The sequence below is a fragment of the Strigops habroptila genome, chromosome 8, assembly GCF_004027225.2.
Source record: "Strigops habroptila isolate Jane chromosome 8, bStrHab1.2.pri, whole genome shotgun sequence".
Lineage (NCBI taxonomy): Eukaryota > Metazoa > Chordata > Aves > Psittaciformes > Psittacidae > Strigops > Strigops habroptila.
Window position 1 is genome coordinate 2,004,391 of NC_044284.2, and position 17,519 is coordinate 2,021,909.

The 17,519-nt window shown below is 41.4% G+C and overlaps 1 protein-coding gene across 5 annotated transcripts in view; it reads left to right on the plus strand.

Moving 5' to 3' along the window:
- Positions 1-17,519, plus strand: part of DPYD (dihydropyrimidine dehydrogenase) — a 355,916-nt gene that overhangs the window by 221,251 nt on the left and 117,146 nt on the right. The window lies entirely within an intron of this gene.

The window sequence follows — 17,519 nt, forward strand, 5'->3', positions numbered from 1 at the left end:
GTTTAGTATTTATTAAACAGAATGCCAGTTGCTTTATTGACATATATGTTATTAAAAATCAGAAAAGCCCATCCAAATAATCTTTATGACAGAAGATTCTGTGAAATGACTGTACAGAAACAGAGAGTAGTCATGATTTTTCATTAGGCTGATGTTTGCATTCCAGTAGATAATATCAAGGGGAAGAGTTGATCCCAGTGTGGGCGCTCGTCAGTTCTGCTGTGAATAATTTTGTATTTAAGGTCATATTTAAAGATATAACTTCTAATAATCAATTTAGTTGTGAATTGGATTTCATTATAAAAGGAATCTTTGTTCTTTTCATTCTTAATCCAAATGTGAAAGATATTCTATTATTTTTATAAACAATTGGCAGATTTAGGAGAAAAAGAAATGATACTGACTTAAAGTTAACTTCCCTACAAGGATAGAGTTTTGTTAGAGTCTTCTGGGCTATGGGGAATATCTGTCTAGAAGGTAATAATCAAAGTTGGGAGCAATGGTGCCAGGTAGTTGGCGTAAATGGTTTTCAGCTACTGTTCTAGTGAATAAGAACATCGAGGTGGAAAGTAAAATTCTCTTCAATCATTGTCTTGAACGGATAGAGGTAGAAATCCCAGAGCCTACAGATCTTCTGTCTTCAAGTTATTACCTCCATGGTTCAGCTATGAACAGAATAAGTGAACATTCCTGAATGTATTATGACATGAAGACTATCAGGGTTTGTTCTGGGGGGGAGGGTGTTGGGTTGTTGTTTTATTTTCTTATTCCTGGAGTTTAAATGTAGACATCAGCAAGTATTAAAATGTTTAAAAACATTGTATTGATGATAAAAATTAAGAGCTGCATGTTTAATTCCCAGCTTCACTATGGATGGACTGTGTGTTTCTTTGCAGAGGTTCATGTAACTTTATCTACCTTGACTAGGCTTCGTGACAGTGAAAGTGTGAAGCAAAAGATAATGTTTTAGTTCTCTGTGTTTGATGTTAACATCCTTTGTCAAAGTGCCGGGTAGTGCCTGCAGGCAGAGCATTGCCCATTTCTGCTGTGGGAGTGGTCTCCCATTGCAGTCTTCACCAAAGATCTATGACAGCACTTTATGCTAGAGCCCGAACCATTGTCATCTGTGAGGAAAAGCACTAGCAGCAGTTTCAAAAGGGAAATGTGATTTTCTGAGCCCTAGCCTGTGTGTGGGATGAAGAACCCCCAGTCCTCCATAGTTCCCAGCGTGAGCATCTTCTCATCATCCCTCACTACGGGAGTTATTACTTTAGGAATGGGAGTACAGCTCCTGCATGTTGGCTGTGGCATCTTTGAGGTTGGTAATGCCTGCATGGGCACAGGGGAAGCAGCACCCAGCAGTAGACATTGGCTTTGCTCACAGGGATGTTTAAAACATGCTCATGAACTCATCTAAAAACTGTCATAATGGTAAATTTGTTGCTAAGTGAAAACAGATTTTTGTTCACTGAATAGAAAACTCTTGGTGCTTATTTTGAAATAGTCTGTACTATTAGAGCTTGTAGATCCACCCCTCTTCCCCAATTTCTGTTCACTCCCCTAGAAAGGCTGTTTAAACTTGATGGGTTTGACTAAAACCAAAAACAGTTTCTGAGAACTGTTTGGGTGAACTTAATTAAGAATGACCTTTTCTGCTCAAATGAAGGCCAGACACCTGGAAACAAGTGATTACAATAAAAACACCTTACCTTGCTACAGTAAATATTAAAAGCAAATCCAAATGTATACATAATTACTTTTGCTCTGTAATACAAGTAACTTAAGGTAAGATCTAGATTACAGATGAAAAGGGTATTAGCAAAATAGCTACCTCACTAGGAGATGATCCCACAACAGCATCCTATCTCGACCCATTAGGAGGAAGTGAACCACAACACAAAGAGAGCAGCTAAATTCCCCCAACAAAGCCTGGGAGATAAACAAGATTTTGCCAGGGGTGATGCAAAACAGGACCACCAGTCACAGCTCCGTGGGTAATGTCACATAACTGGGACATATTGCCTCTGTATATCAGGAAGTACCATCTCCCTTGTGCCGTCTTCACCCCTGTAGCGCGTTGCCTCATCCTTCGGCTCTTTGGACTCCCAGTTCTTGCCAGTAGCTTGCAATTATCTCTGACTGGGGGTTGGAACTGGGTGATCTTAAGGTCCTTTCCAACCCAAATCAGTCTGTGATTCTATGCTTCTGTGACTGTCAGTCATTCCCAGTCTTCTTGTCTGTTAGCTTCTCCCTTCGATCCCGAATCTTCCTCAAGTGGACTAGGGCAAAATCCGCCACCAGCAGAAACTTGCTTCGGAGCTGCTGGCAGCGAATTAAATATTTGGAAGGGTTCAAGCAGAGGAGAAGGCAGAAAGTATCTGGATTTTGTATCTTTGCTTGTGAAGTCTCATCAAAAGCTTTGCTGTTTCACTGTTGGATTTTTTAATTGAGTTGATTTAATATCACTGTTACTGGAGGGGGGGGGGTTCAGTAAAACACACACACACACACAAAGAAAACGGATGGTAGCACAGTACAGGCCCACGATTATTCTTATTTTTTAACCAGATGCTGCTTTGTTGTAATGATTTGCAGTTAAAAATGGGACTGTTTTCTTTCTGGTGCTTCAGTCATCTCAATAAGGTATTATTTCATCAACTTGGCTGAGACCATTTAAAACATACACTGTTATTCAGCATTGTTTAATCTTAAATGTTCAAAAGATGTGATTTCCTTTGTGTCCTCTGGTTTGCTTGTTCCATCAGAAAAAACATACAAACTGCTGTTCCTCATCTGAACCTTTTGCTTACCATAGCTCAGCTTTCTCATTTGAGTTAGGTAAGGCACCTACTTACACAGACGTCTGTTCTTCCAGTCCCATAAGCATGTCTATGTATTTAGATTGCCTAGTTGCTGGCCAAATTAAGATTGTATATTATCCTGAAAGCTCTTTTGCATTTGCATTGGGGAGAACAAGCTTGTGAAGAGCAAGGTTTAAAAATGGTTAAACACTTCTTTTCTACATTGCAATGTAAACGGAGGGTTCGGGAAGAAGGTGGTGGACACAGTTACAGGTAGGCTTTCTCCTAGTCCCAAAACTGTGAGTAGGGCCCCGTAGGTGGTTAAAAAAGTAAGCAGATGACTGAAAAACCTCAATATGAGAATGATTTGGGGGCTGGGCACATGCAGGAGGTCAAAGCAGTACAGATGAAGGGCTTTGAAAGGACATAAGAATAGGTTGCAGGGGAAATGGCGTTCCCTACAGGCAGACAGAAATCTGTCACAAACAAGCAAATGTCTGAGAAGTGTTTGCTGTGAGAAAGAACTGGGATTTTGGAAGAAGAGGCCAAATGGAATGTTTTTCAATATTGCTATGTAAGTATACTGAAAATATACTTAAAAGTAACTTTTTGGCCTCCTAACTGGACACAAATGAGTTTGTGCTGCTACATGACTCTAGGGAATGAACCGAGGGTACCAGATTTTTAGCCAGGGCACTGATTCTGTGATTCAATGTTCAACTGGGAAACCTCTTTTGCTAGAAACATTAAGTACTCTTGGACCCCAAAACTAAGCTGAAAACTCCCCTCATCTTAATGTTTGTTCTGCTGCTTGCAGAATGCTGCTGACAGCCTCTCCGACAGTTACTTAGCAGAGAGCAGCTTTTCAAGGCTGAAACTGTTAAAGATGTATTTCTGTCCAGGCTTTTGTTCAGAATGTCCCAGGAACACATCAGGAGTAGCCATGCTACAGAGTGTGTGAGAACAGACCCCTGCATCCCAGGCTGATCACTGCCTTCTTTGTAGCTCCTGGGGTTTTGTGTGGTTTGTGTTGTTTGAAATCTCCTGGAATGGTGTAATGGGTTGTTCTATTACGCAGGGGTTTTCTACAATAGAGGTATGAAATAGAACAGCCAGTTTTGGTTGGGTTTGGTGTTGGGGCCAGGGGGTTAACAGATTAAGCCACATTTGTTTTCATTTTACTCTGTGGGCATAGAAGGAAAGGAGGGGTCATAGAGCAAGAAAACTGCAATTGAACAGGCATAAGAGAATGCCTGTACAATAACTTCTGGTGCAGAAAAATGCAATGTTCAGAAAGGTTATCTGAAATTATCTGAATAACAGAAACAGATTTGCAACAGCAACAGTCATTATGTGGATAGTTTACACAGAGGGTTGATTAGTTTGCCAAAGTGAGCCCTGAAGTGCGTCCTACATATCAAGCTTATGTGTAGGACCGGCTCTGGGTTTAATAGCAGTTTTGCCTACAGACTGTGAACGACATTTTTGTATCTATACATACTACTAGTAGTAGACCTTATCATCTGGTTCCTGAGAGGAATTGCCCAGGATATCTAAAATTGCTGTAGAACTCCTTTGAGACTTAAAAATAAAGGGACATTAGGTGGAAAATCTTTTAAGATACAGAGGAATCATAGACTTTACATCTTTACTGTGAGGAGAAGGTCAAAGCTGGCTTTCTCACTGGATGTATTAGGAATAATTTGTGTATTTTTGCAGGCATTATTATAGCTTTCACTTTTGATGGGTGTTCAGAGGTCTGTGGGTTATTGTGTAGAGTATTTACATTTACATTACATAGTATTTACATTTCCAGATGCCAGTCACTGATTTGATTCCGGTTATAACAGGTAATAGTTTGGTTTACCATTTGGGTTTCAAATTTGAAAGACATGGGGATTTGGAATAGCATTTGTAATACGGGTAATTCAGTGAGGTGCAAAGCAGAACCGTCACCTTCATCTTTGCAGGGGTCATGTTTAGAAGAAGTGAAGATCAGATTGTCAGCCAGCTGCTCTCCATAAGCACCATCTCTTCCTAGGGCGAGTATAGATAGCTTCGTCTTTCCATCACAAGGAAATGCTGTTCTGTACTCTGAATACCTCCTGAGGTGTCCATCCACATGGTAAGTCACAGACACCTTGACAAGTCACAACACCTAGAAACTTGGAATAAACCATTTCTAAACAACCAGGTAGGGCTGTGCCCATGTGGACCTCACTTGCAGCCAGTGTACTGTGGACTTGCATGGGGAGGGCACACACCATGCATTCTCAGGCTTATCAGGGGACCCTTGCTGGATGCCCAGATGCTTTTCCACATGAACTGGAAAGGACAGAGCATAAGGGGAGGGAGCCACAAGCTGGGTGGCCTAGAAGCTTGCACACTCCATATCATGGAAGTGCCCAGTAGTGCAGAGCAGCTACCTGGGTTCCTTTATCCGAATTTCAGATCCACAAATCACATGAAAAAACTCCAGAAGTTGTTATTGCTGCATCTTAAACTTCCCAAAGCCAGCCATCATGGATGCTTGGTAGGAGGTGAAGAAACCCACACAGCAGTTGTTAAATTCACCATATGGAAGAGATCCCTTTCACTACAGAAAACTGGCAGTAGGCCTAGTCCCTTAACATCAGAGGAAATCCTAGCAGAAGAGGGAGGATGAGGTTGGAAAAAGGTACTCATACTGGTTACCTTGCCCAGGAACTACACCACTTGGTCCTAGTGGAGTGCAAGAATGGCCAAGACTCCTCAATTTCCAGTGACTACTGTGATGGGTAGAAGGGAAGAGGCTTTGGAGCATGGAGCCTCCCTTGTTTTTCTCATCCTTCACCGCAAGGAAGTGGGAGGATGGAAAACAGTACAGAAGGATGCTTCCTGGGAAAGAGAACGGAGCTGACATGAAGGAAGAGCAGACACATTAACAATGTACCTCTGCATATTCCAGGGGAGCTTCCGCTGTCCCCTATCCTGAGGGTGTCCTCATTGCTCCTGGCATTGGTTCAGCTCTTCTTGAGCTAGCAGGACACATTTTCCTCCTGTGGGCACATGTAAAGAGGATTCAGCAAGGCGCTCTGATTTACACCAGAAGCACACGTCCATTTCTGTAGGCACAGCAGTTTCTATTTGCAGACATTAGTGAACACAAACAGATGCCAGTAACAGAAACGTTGATGTGTTGGGTCTTTGAGATCACGTTTTCTTGTAAGGAAAAGAAGTTCTGGGGAAGGCTTTTCCACAAGGCATAAAAAAATGCTCAAGCTTCATACGACCTGAATATTAATAGAGATAGCTGGGAGTAAGCTACAAAGTCTGGTGCTGTAGATTTTCTCTTCTGGAGGATTAGGTGTTAGTGGGGAAAAAAAAAAAAGAGAGAAAATACAGGAAAATCCATCATCAGCATGTTTTTATACTTGTGTGGGCCACAGCAGCTCTGCTGGAGGCTTGAAAAGTAGCAGAGAACTGGTATGGGGTCAATGGGAGACATGAGGGGAACTGCAGCCCTAAAACATACTTTACACCCTAAAAAAGGTAAAGAAACCCATTCTGTAGTATGCCATGCCTTCAAAAAAGAGTTCTTTGAGGGCATCGAGAGAATCTCAGCTGATAAATTGAGCTTGGGTTTCTGAAAGCATTTGGTAGGGTCCTACTGAAGGATTTGAAAGAAAGTTAAGTTACCCTAAGATGCGAGGGAAGAAACGCCATGAATAAGTAGCTACTTAAACATAGGGAACGGTGCTGAGGAAGAGAGAATCCATTTTCACAGTGGATAGAGAGCTCCAGTAAAATTCCCTGGGGATTTCTGCTGTGTTTTGTGCTATTTAAAATGCTTATTAACACTCTGGAAAAGAGAGAGGATTTCAGGAATGTAAACTTTGCTGGGAATACTAACTATTGTAGGGAGATAAAGATGAGAGCTGATTATAAAGGGTTGTGAAGGGTCTTGTATTACTGAGTGACTGGCCAATGAATTGCCAGATAAAATTAAAGGAAGATAAATGTAGTATGCACATGGGATAAAACAGTACTAAATTTATGTATACAGTGATTGACTGTAAGCTAACTAAACTAGGATTACAGTAGAGAACACTATGAAAATCTCAGCTTAATGCTGAATAGCATTGAAATAAAGCTTATCAAATGCAGAATTTCTGGGAAAGGAAGAGAGAAGACAGCAAAACCCATCACTATGCCAGTGTATTGATTCTTTTTCTTCCTTTTCCTTTTTCCTTTTCCTTTTTCCTTTTTCCTTTTCCTTTTCCTTTTTCCTTTTTCCTTTTTCCTTTTTCCTTTTTCCTTTTTCCTTTTTCCTTTTTCCTTTTTCCTTTTTCCTTTTCCTTTTCCTTTTCCTTTTTCTTTCTTTCCTTTCTTTCCTTTCTTTTCCTTCCTTCCTTCTTTCCTTCTGTCTGTCTCTTTTCCTTCCATTTTGAATACATTGTATGGTTCATGTTTGTCTGGCTCAGCAAGGGTGCAGCTGGATTGGAACCAGAAGGGTGATAGGTGGAAATGAGGAGTAGGAGACACTTCACCATGTGCCACTGTGGCCGTGGAGCTCATTCTCACAGGGCATTGCTGATCCCAGAGGTACATACAGATTAGAACTGACTGGAGAATACAGTTGGAAAAGGCTATGGAGTGCATCACCTCTGGCTCAGGGAATTCCTGTGCCACAGATTTCTTACAAACTGGGAGAGTTTTAAAGGGAAATACTCGTGTAAGCTTGCCCTAGGGAGCTGCTGCTGGTGTGTGTCAGAGAAGCGGTACTGAGCTGCGTAACCCATTCCTGTAAGTTTACACTGTTGGATTCATATCCAGGATCAGAAACCTCGTCCTGCCTCTCAGTCCTGTCTCACCCTTCGGACCATTGTGCCTGTATTACATTTTGACAACCTGATTAGTGTGTAACCCCTCCATGAATTGAACTCAAGCTGCAAAAGAAGATAGATTTTGTACTGATGTGCTGAGGGCTCTGCAATTCAAGTGCTCTCTTCCATTTGCTAAGATTTGAAAGGCTGCATTTCCAGGTCATCCTACACATAGAAACAAGAAAGTATGTGAAAAATTTACCCAGAGACAATGTCTGTTGATGCATGTTCAAATGATCATGCAGGACGTGTCCTATTGGTTGGACCCAACTGCCACAAGGTTAACTTTCAGGGTTTTAGCACACTCCAGCCATCAGGTTGAGGGAAGTTCGTTTTAAGAAAGCACATCTCTTTTGCTGGAAACTGCAATTTGTAACTGAAAATAGAGCCATGTAGTAAATACAGCGAGATTTTTTACCATCAATCTATGATCCAGATGTACATTTGTGGTGAGAAATTAGGACCTTGAGAAATGTGAGAAGATCTTTTATGCTTTGCACTTGGAAAGTACTGCTTTGTTGAGAAACCTGTTTCGTGTGGAACTACTTTCTTCCTATGCATGTTCTAAAGCCATGACTTATTTAGTTTGTTTTACTTTCACAGCTAAGGTTTGACAAATAGTAGGCAGTTCAGTAAGGCAGAGGGCTATTTGTACACACGCTAAGAATATCCTTTTGATTTGAAGAGTGAGTTATTGATCCCTGCCAGAAAAGAGCAATTTTCACTGTTTCGTGAGGACTACGAACGTGCCTTTAAAACTTTAGCCTTAGGGTAAGAACCAAGAGAAAATTAAAGCAGTTTCTGAAATACTTCACCAGCCATCTCCTAGAAAATGACCCAGTATTGAGAAAGACAAACTCCTTCATGGCCAGCATCAGCTGAAGCTGGTTCAGGATGTGCTTTGGCTAAAAATTCCTTTCTTTAAGAGATATGTGAATGGTCATTAAGCAGGAGTATCGACAAAGGAAATGCACTGAACAGAAGGACAGTGTGATTGAAAAGAGATTTCTAGAATGTAACTGCTGACAGTGACATAGAGAGATGCATATTTTTGCTCATCCATCTCATTAAGGTTTGGATTCCCTTTTATTTTTCCATGCAGACTATTATTTAGAGAGCAAAGCAAAAAGCTCTTCAAATCTCTGACTGTTTTCTCAGTTTGGTAAGTTACTGCGTGCACAATGGAGCGCTGCGAAATGATCCGTGAAATCCAGCTGGGTATCAGGCAGAGCATTCCTTCTTTCTAGAAATGTCCTCCGTAAACTGCAACAAAAGAAATGGCATCATGTGTTAAAAGTAATCTGTACACTAAGATGTCCATTTCACCTCCCAAATATGTGCTTAAAATAGCAATAACAACCTTGGTGCAGGGCCATTAATAACCGGCCAGGGTTAATGGCCCTCAGCAGTGCCTCGGGCCATCAACTCCTCCCAGCCAGTCATTACTCCCTGGGAAATGCCCTTTACTGGGTAGTTATTGTTTTAATATTAGGATGTCGAAGTTGCCATTGGATGGGGAGAAAACGACCTTGTGGCAATGTTAAAAAAGAAACCCCCAAAGGGCAAAATTTAAGAATGAGGAACAGTCAATGATTCACCAAAATGAAAACCTGAACTTTGTAAGAACAACAAAATCCCGCTGGCCTTATTATTACCTGTGCAGGATAGGTATCCCCCAAATACTTCTCCCCCCAGTTCTCATTTCATGTTTGTCTTGGGAAATTGGGTAAATTACAGAATTTGATCTTTTCAGATGCACAATAGCTTTGACATTCATTTGTACTGACTGGGATGTGGTGTTAGTCTTATATGAAGCACCGAGTGTATCTGATGTAGATAATCCTGCTTTTTCTCTCTTACGAAATGTATATTGTAATCATAAGAAGAAGAAAGCAAATTTATACTTGATCAAAGTAGTAAGGATATGCTGTTCCTGTAGCCCATATTCTGCGCTTGATTTCTTGATGTGGTTTACATGGTAGGCATTCTGCTAGAGCTCTAATGAAGAAAAATATGAAGGCTCGGGCTATATTTATAAGTCTTGCTCACATACTTATGTAGGCTAGGAATACTAAAAATAAAACTGCATCTAACTGCTGTCCTGGCAGAACCCTCGTGTAGATGCAGTTACACCATCAAACTGTTTATTTTTGTTCAGGAGCAAGTAAAGAGTTTACTGATCTGAACTGTGTCGATAGTAGGAGAGCTGGCTCTGTGCAGGCATGTTCTAGCTTAGACAAGAAAGGCACATGCTGGAATCTCTCACTGTTGGAGCCAGCTCTTCAGTGTGATTGACAGCAGCTGGACTATATCCCAGCCTCCTGTGCTTCCTGGGGAGGGGGGGCTATGGAAAGATCTCAAATTCAGAGTGAAATGCAGGAATAAAGTGTTCCAAGATGTTGGATTTTTTTTTCCTTATCCACTGAGAGGAGGAACATGTAGATTAGCAGAATTCTTAGTGGGCTCTGAACTGATCCTAATCTATACCCTCAACACTGCTGGTAGCTTCTGAACTGTTTATGCACATCGAGGTTAAGAACTAGGATCATAAACTTTGTCATCCTCACCAAACTTCTTGTGTCTGTCACATTTCCATGTTCTAGATCTCAGCTCACCCTGCTTTTATATTTAAATTCCTTTTTTTATGTCCTGTTTGAAACTAATGAACTGTACTTGCTATTGAGGTGAAGTAGCAACTGCTAAACATGCACAATCAGGTGGCCAGCAGGACCCAAAAAGCAAAACCTCTTCATATAGCATTAGTCTGATGTATTGTTATGTGAACACAGACATCCCAATAAATTACCATGGGATAGCAAATGACTGTGTGTCAGTGTGGTAACTACCCGTGTGTATATTTGTAAGTGCAGCAAATACAAGCTAATTCATCTTACTATGAATTTCTTTAATTTTGGACTTACTTAGTATTGTCTGAGGTTTTTAAAGAGCACTGAAGCAGCCGATTGCTCAACAACTCATAAATCAGCAGTAACTTGTTTGTCTGTCTAAACCTTGTGCTGTCATATCTAGTGGAGATGGTGTGTTCTTTACATTGTGGAAGGAAAAATGTGACAGGAAGTACTTATTTACTGAACACTTAAACCCAAAGAAATATTCTAAAGGCTTCTTTCCAGGAGACCTAAAAACATCCTTTGTTATGAGCCCTTTAAGTTAAATGTAAACTCCTAAGAAACCAAGAGAGTAGTTTTCTATCCTGTTTCCTACCGCTGCAGCTGTGTCTCACAACTCCAAGGAAAAATGTTTTTTCACTGCTTTATTTTCACATCTTTCCCATGGTTTTTTTCTTATGTGCAGAACTCCGTATCTATTTAAAGTTTAATTTTCTTTTCATTCTTTTGATGTTTAACATTTTGTTATAAAATCGTGGTGATGTCACTTGGTTCTGTCTATACATAACAGCTAGTTAAGGTCTTAAGGTTTGGAAAAAAATATATATTAAAGCTCTGTTGCTAAATTTCAGGGTAAGAACCTGATAGACTTATTCTTAGCACACCTTCTTGGCCACCTAGCCATTTATGCCAGTTACACCTCCAGATTCAAATCTGAATAAATACACTTGCAGAATGTTTCCTTTAAGTTAGCTGCAGCTCAGATATCTAGAGGTTGTGTGTATCTTGTAGGTACCCCAAATTCTTACTTATGAGCAGTTTGTGTATCTCAAGGTAAAGAGGGAGTATTAAAAATGGATGTAAGTCACATTTGCATCCTCTTAATGTTGTGCTGTCAGCACCCCACTGGTTCCTAGGAGGACTTCTTCTGCCCGAGGCATCCACGTTTCACGTGATGTATTTTCAGTTTATCTTTTGGGGAACACACATCCTCACTGCTGGGTCATGGATAAAACCTCTGCAGCATTAAATGGCAATCGGTCTTAACAGTGCTTTCATTTGAATTAAACTGTAATCCTATAGACTTTTCCATGCATTTGAATGTTGAAACGTCCGATCCCATAGCAGTAGGCTGAACAAGTTAAGGAACCATTTTATTAAACATCCAAATATTTAGTGAAAATAGTAAGGCCTCTTTCAGTTTCTCAGCATCTTCAGATAAGCTTGCCTAAAAGATGAAAGGGTGGGTGGAACTGGCAGTTGAGGAGGAAAGATTAGTCAGAAGGTAGCTGCCAACTTCCAGCCCTTCATTTTGCATCTTCTTTGCTGCTGGAGCGTAGCCAAAAAGCTACTTAGGTCACCAGCCATAACAGCTACTGCTTAAGTAAATTATAATGTCTGCATGTAAAAAAAGCAGAGCTGCCCACTCATGAGATTTTCTGATCATGTCTCAGATGGGAGCACTGAAGACCTGCCATCGTGAGGCTCTGTGCAGAGTGGCACTGTTGTTCGCTGAATTTTTGGGCCAGCTGGGAGATAATGGGATAATAGGAAGGATATAGGAAGAGATCAAGTTCGACAGCAAGCATGAAGTTTCATCTTTGCTTCTGGAAAAGTTCTGTGCCTGACAGAAAGTAGAGTTTCTTTCTTTGCTAAGAGACTATTTGAATATAATTTTCGCTATAGAAATATTTGTACATGAAACATTTTTTCCAAATGATAGAGTCCATAGAGCATGTTTCTGGCTCGCCTCACCTTCTTAACTTCTCTCTTTTCCCTTCTAAAAAGTCCTAAAATATATTACCGACAAGATTCTATTGAGTGCCCATTTAATTGCAAATCATTTGAAAAGTGCAGTAAGAATTAATTTTCTATGAGAAATGCTACTGCTGATACAGGTTTATTGTTAAATCAGCCTGTGGCTCCCATTAACATGGGCCTAACGAGAAACAGTGGTCTTCCACCAGACCAGGAGGGCTCTTACTCATTTGGAGAGGTGAAAACTGGGTAGGGATCAATGCACGTACGTGAGTGCATCTGGTATTTGGCTTTGTTGCAGTTTGAGGTTGGTGTGTTGTCTGTGAGGGAGGTGGATGGAATGCTGTAGTTGTGGGGATGGCTTTGCTGCTGGGCTGTGGGTCTGAGCTGTCCCTCAGTAACAACTGACTCTGATTTACAAAGCGGAGCTGTACGAGCTCAGGTAGTGGCAGAAAAAATAGAACCAAAGACTCTATTTGCTTTAGTACACAGTGGAGGGGGAGAACAAAACCTGAAGTAACAAGGAGGAATAATCAACACACTGGCCCAGCAAGATCACAGGAAGGAACAGTGGAGACAGCGATGAAACGGAGCACACATGGTAGCTTGCAGATTGCGTCAGAGAAGAGAAGGAAAAATCCAGAGATAAAAGCCAGGTTTAAACAAATACCAGACTGCAGTAGGTTCCTGTGCCTGGGAAAGGCTCAATAGGCTTAATGTTAGAATTGCTAAAGATAGGTGGCTCTCTGCTTGGTGCAAGAGCATGAAGTGATCGTGAAGAGAATGAGACACGAGTACTTGTTGATCATGTGTGTGTGTGTGCAGGGAGGGTTCATAGAAGACTTGAGGTTGGCAGGAGCCTCAGGAGGTGAGGTGAGCTAGTCTAACCTCCTGCTCAAAGTAAATTGGTTACAAAATCAGAGCATTCAGAGAAAATGAGACGGATTTAGAGAGGATGCCCAAAGAAGTGGAAACTGAAGCGCTCTTCAGAAGAATCATTCTAGTGTCTGGAGGAGAAAGGCAAAGGTGTCACAAGAAAATGAAGATCAATAGATAGAACAGTTACTATTATGTTACTGTGTGCGCTGTAGCTTTCTACCATCCTTTCCTCCAGGAAAATATCCCAGAAAGACTTTCTGTAAGAGTTCCTTTCCTCAGTGAAGTTCTCGTGAGGATGGATCCCACTGGTCCTGCTCTGGCCATTGTAAAGATCCCTTGTTTCCAGCCCTGTGAACATCTGTGGAGTGTCTCCTGTCACGAGGTGAATCTGTCCCATGAATCAGGCAGGTTTTGCAGTGTCTGGAAGCTGCCTTTGCTGTGGAGTCTCATACTTAGACCAGGCAGGATGGAACAGCATTAAAGGACTGAGAGGCCTCACCCACATGCAGCTGGTGTGTGAAGCCCTCAGATAATTTTCTGAGGGAAGGAGAAGCCTTATAGCCCACACACCTTCCTAATGAGCATCCCCTCATCGATCAGCGCAGCCTCACCTAAGAGATGTTTGTGCAAAATCAGGTAAATTAGAAGTGCTTTTGAGTACATCACTACAAGCAGAATGGCTCACAGAGAGAGAGTGGGTGAGTTGTGGAGGCTGCAACCAGGCTGACAAAATCCTCCCAAGCATTGCTTTGGCACCAGCAATGTCACATGATGATGCAGATCACAGGGCTCTAAAGTGTAAAAAGGAGTGTTTTCTCTCTTTCATCTCTGAGCTACATTTTCTTCCTCTACCAGCACCGGTACTTCGAGTTTTCTTGAGCCTTCACATCCAAGCAAGTGAATTAGAAGAAGCCCTGGGGGTGATGGAAAAGGGATGCAGAGAGACAGGTTTGACTGGGGAATTGCGAGCTGCCTGAATGCAGGAGTTAGGAAACTGACAAAGTTCCTCAGGGTTCATTTCATCTCTTTATTTTCCTACTGAATTTGTTTTCTCCTAAGTTAAGCAGCTATTGTAATAGCTGTAATAGCAGCAAAGTAATAGGGGAAATAGATCTCCATGTATCTAGAAGTAGTCAGGGACTGGAAAAGAGATCTTAGGGTTCCCTTCAGTCAATGACTGCTCATTCCTTCTGTAGGAGCAGCCTACATCCCTTGTGCATATTGTGAGGATGAACAGTAACAATTAGCAAGGTGTGTTAAAAGGACTGTGGGTGTATCTGGGCAGATAATTTGGTGATAGAAACATTTCTAAAGGTAGAGGGAAAGAAAAAAAATCCACAAGTCTGTGTTGCCTTTCACCAGCTTTGTTTTCCATATGTGGTCTGAAGAATCAATAATGTGTCAGCACCCTGGTGTAAAGCCTTTGCTACAGGTCATAGCATGTGTCTGAAATACTGTAGAATTAGATATATCCTTTTTCTATTAGCTTCTGCAATATTGTATTGGCCTCCTCTGCTTTTTCTTTATATTAAATCAGTGTGGAAAGTGCAGAGCTACAGCAGGGGCATGGCAGATCCACAAGGACTTGCAGGTATTGTTTGCAAGGAATACTGCTGAAAATGAGTGTCTCTGTACACTCTTCTCTTGGATTCAGCCTTTGTTACCTTGAGTCTGTTCCTTTCAGTAATGCAAATTTCCATTCACCCATGGATTTGTTTTCAGTCATTACCAGAGAGACTAAAGGTTGAACTAGGATAGGATCTAGGTTTTGTATGCAAAATAGAACTAGGTTTTCTATGCAAAATAAAATCCCAAAGATTCTATCAAATTCCCAGGGAAGGCTTCAGCCACATGGGGACTTTTCAATGGCATTTGAAGAGTTTACCTGAAGGGCTGAAATTTTCAACAGTCTGTCATAAAATGTAAATGTAAAATATTTGAGTTTCTCTGAAGTGTTTCATACAGGTGCTGTATTTTCTTCCATTAAACGTCTGTTCTGAGGAACTCATATTCCGTGTCTCTTTTTCACTCTTCAGGAATTACCACGTCTTAATTAAAGCCTCCTGAAGTGTGGGAGCTACAGGTGCATCAGAAGGTCTCTATTTTTTCTGTCCATTCATTTTGCTTTCAGTCACATTCCAAGTTGGTAGGACCCTTATTAAATGTTTGCATGGAAAGTTAGCTTTTCATTTATCCACGCATCCCATATGCATGATCTGTGCCTTCATATTTATGTGTACAAGCAGGGTAAGGTCATGGTAGCTTAACTCCTGCCCTGAAAGTGGCTGATAAAATGCTGAGTCTCATGTGGCACAGCAGTAGTTACTACACCAAAGCTGCTCTCTTGTTTTCGTACAGGTGCAGCCAGTCCTAAAGAGCAATCTCTTTAGGTTTGTGCTCCCATCAAAGCCACAGCATTTTCTTATCTTTCAAAGAAATGGATTTGTTCATAACCCTTGTTTTTTATTTGTCTGAGGGTGTTAGATCCTAACAACTCTAGGCATTAATTTGCAGCTATAGCCCAGTGTACTCACAGGCATCCATCAAGGAAACTCACTGATAGGAGTCATCATATGAAAATAACTGCCTTTGAAAAGAAGTGTCTCTGTTTAGCCTGAGAAGAGGATCTTTGTCATGTCCTGCTCGTGCTGATTTGGTGTATGTGGTAGGGTGAGCAAATGGTAATGTTTTCAAACTCCTATCATCAGCTTTTTGAGACTTATTTGCACGCTTGAGGATGTTTTGCCTGGGTTTGTGTCAATCTGTTATATCTTACTTCCACTTCGCTTTGAAAAACAACTGGAGCTTGCAATACAAAGCAACGAGGTAAAGATAGTGCTTTATTGAGAAGATTTGCTAAGTAAGACGGATAGCTAAATAAGGATCATGCTAATATCCCCTACTTGTCTTATTTTCATTTACTCAAATTATCTTAAATGTATTCTAAGTGCAAGCTAAGGAGAAAAACAGTGGATGGTTAGAGCTTGTTAAATTATTTACTCTCTACTCCCTGAAAAGAGAGACAAGAAGCAGAATTATAGGTCAGCAGTGTCAAGACATTCTGCATTTGCTTGTCTTTATCATCATGCAGAATCTTTTTATTAAGGCAGCAGAAAAAGAATAGATTTATGGACTGAAGGTACAATGTTTCATATGTCCATATCCATCTAGATTGACAGTTCCTACCGACATGAATTTCCCAGGAGAGACGGTGTTACTGGTGTCAGTGGATGGCATCATTTACTTCAATGTTCCATTATTAAATTGATAACAAGATAATTCCTCTGCTTCTCAGAGACATGACAGGGTTTACAATTGTTAACTTTCTTATTGCAGGGGATTTGATGTTCTAGGTAGCTTTTAATAAGAAACTTCTTTTTATTTCAGCTCTGAAACAATCAGAAATTACAAGAAATTACAGAGAAAGAGAAACCTGGTTGAGTCTACAAGGCATCAAACTCAGGCTGGTTTCTAGAGGGTTATTTTGCCAACAGTAAATCGTTGTGCTCCCACTGTTTTTCAATAGTGCATGTTTAAACGTGCAATATAGAATATTTGCTGCAGTTGAACTCTTTATCTTGTGAGGCGGGTGCTAGAAATGTTCTGCACGCCTGTAATTGCAGCTGGATGATTTTGAGGATGATCATTTCATCAGCCAGCGGCCATTGGGAAAAGACGGGGACTACCACAAGTGGCACTAAGTGGCAGTGAGCCTCCAAGAATCTTTCTTCTGACATAACATGGACAAGAGGAAACGGCCTCAAGCTGCACCAGGGGAGGTTTAGATGAAGATTAGGAACAATTCCTTCCCTAGAGGGTGCTCAGGCATTGGAACAGGCTGCCCAGGGCAGTGCTGGAGTCACCGTCCCTGCAAGTGTTCACACACCGTGTAGATGAGGCCCTCAGTGCCATGGGTTAGTGGTGGCCTTGGCAGTGCTGGGCAATGGTGGACCTGATGGTCTTAAAGGTCTTTTCCAACCTGTTTGATTCTGTGATAGCTGTGACTTGTCCTGAACCTGACGTTGTGCGAGAGGCAGGGTTGCAGAGGCAAGCTAATAGTGCAGGTCTGGTGGACCCCACATGCTCTTGTAGCTCCATGTGTGCTGAACCTTCAGGAAATGCCCCGAGTGTGCTGGCTTGTTATGGCATGCGGGTGAGAGATGGCATGGGTCAGAACTGAGCATACGTACCCCTCCTTTGGACAGGCAAGGGACTTTAATGCTGTGAAACAGTGATTCAGCTGCCAAGAAGTTCTCCTGTCCTACTTGTGCTGCTTCTCCTGTCTCCTGTGCTTGTATAGATGCAGGTGTCTTTTCCACTGGTAAGTGATGAACTAAATATGCTATTTTTGCCATTGTTTTACAAAA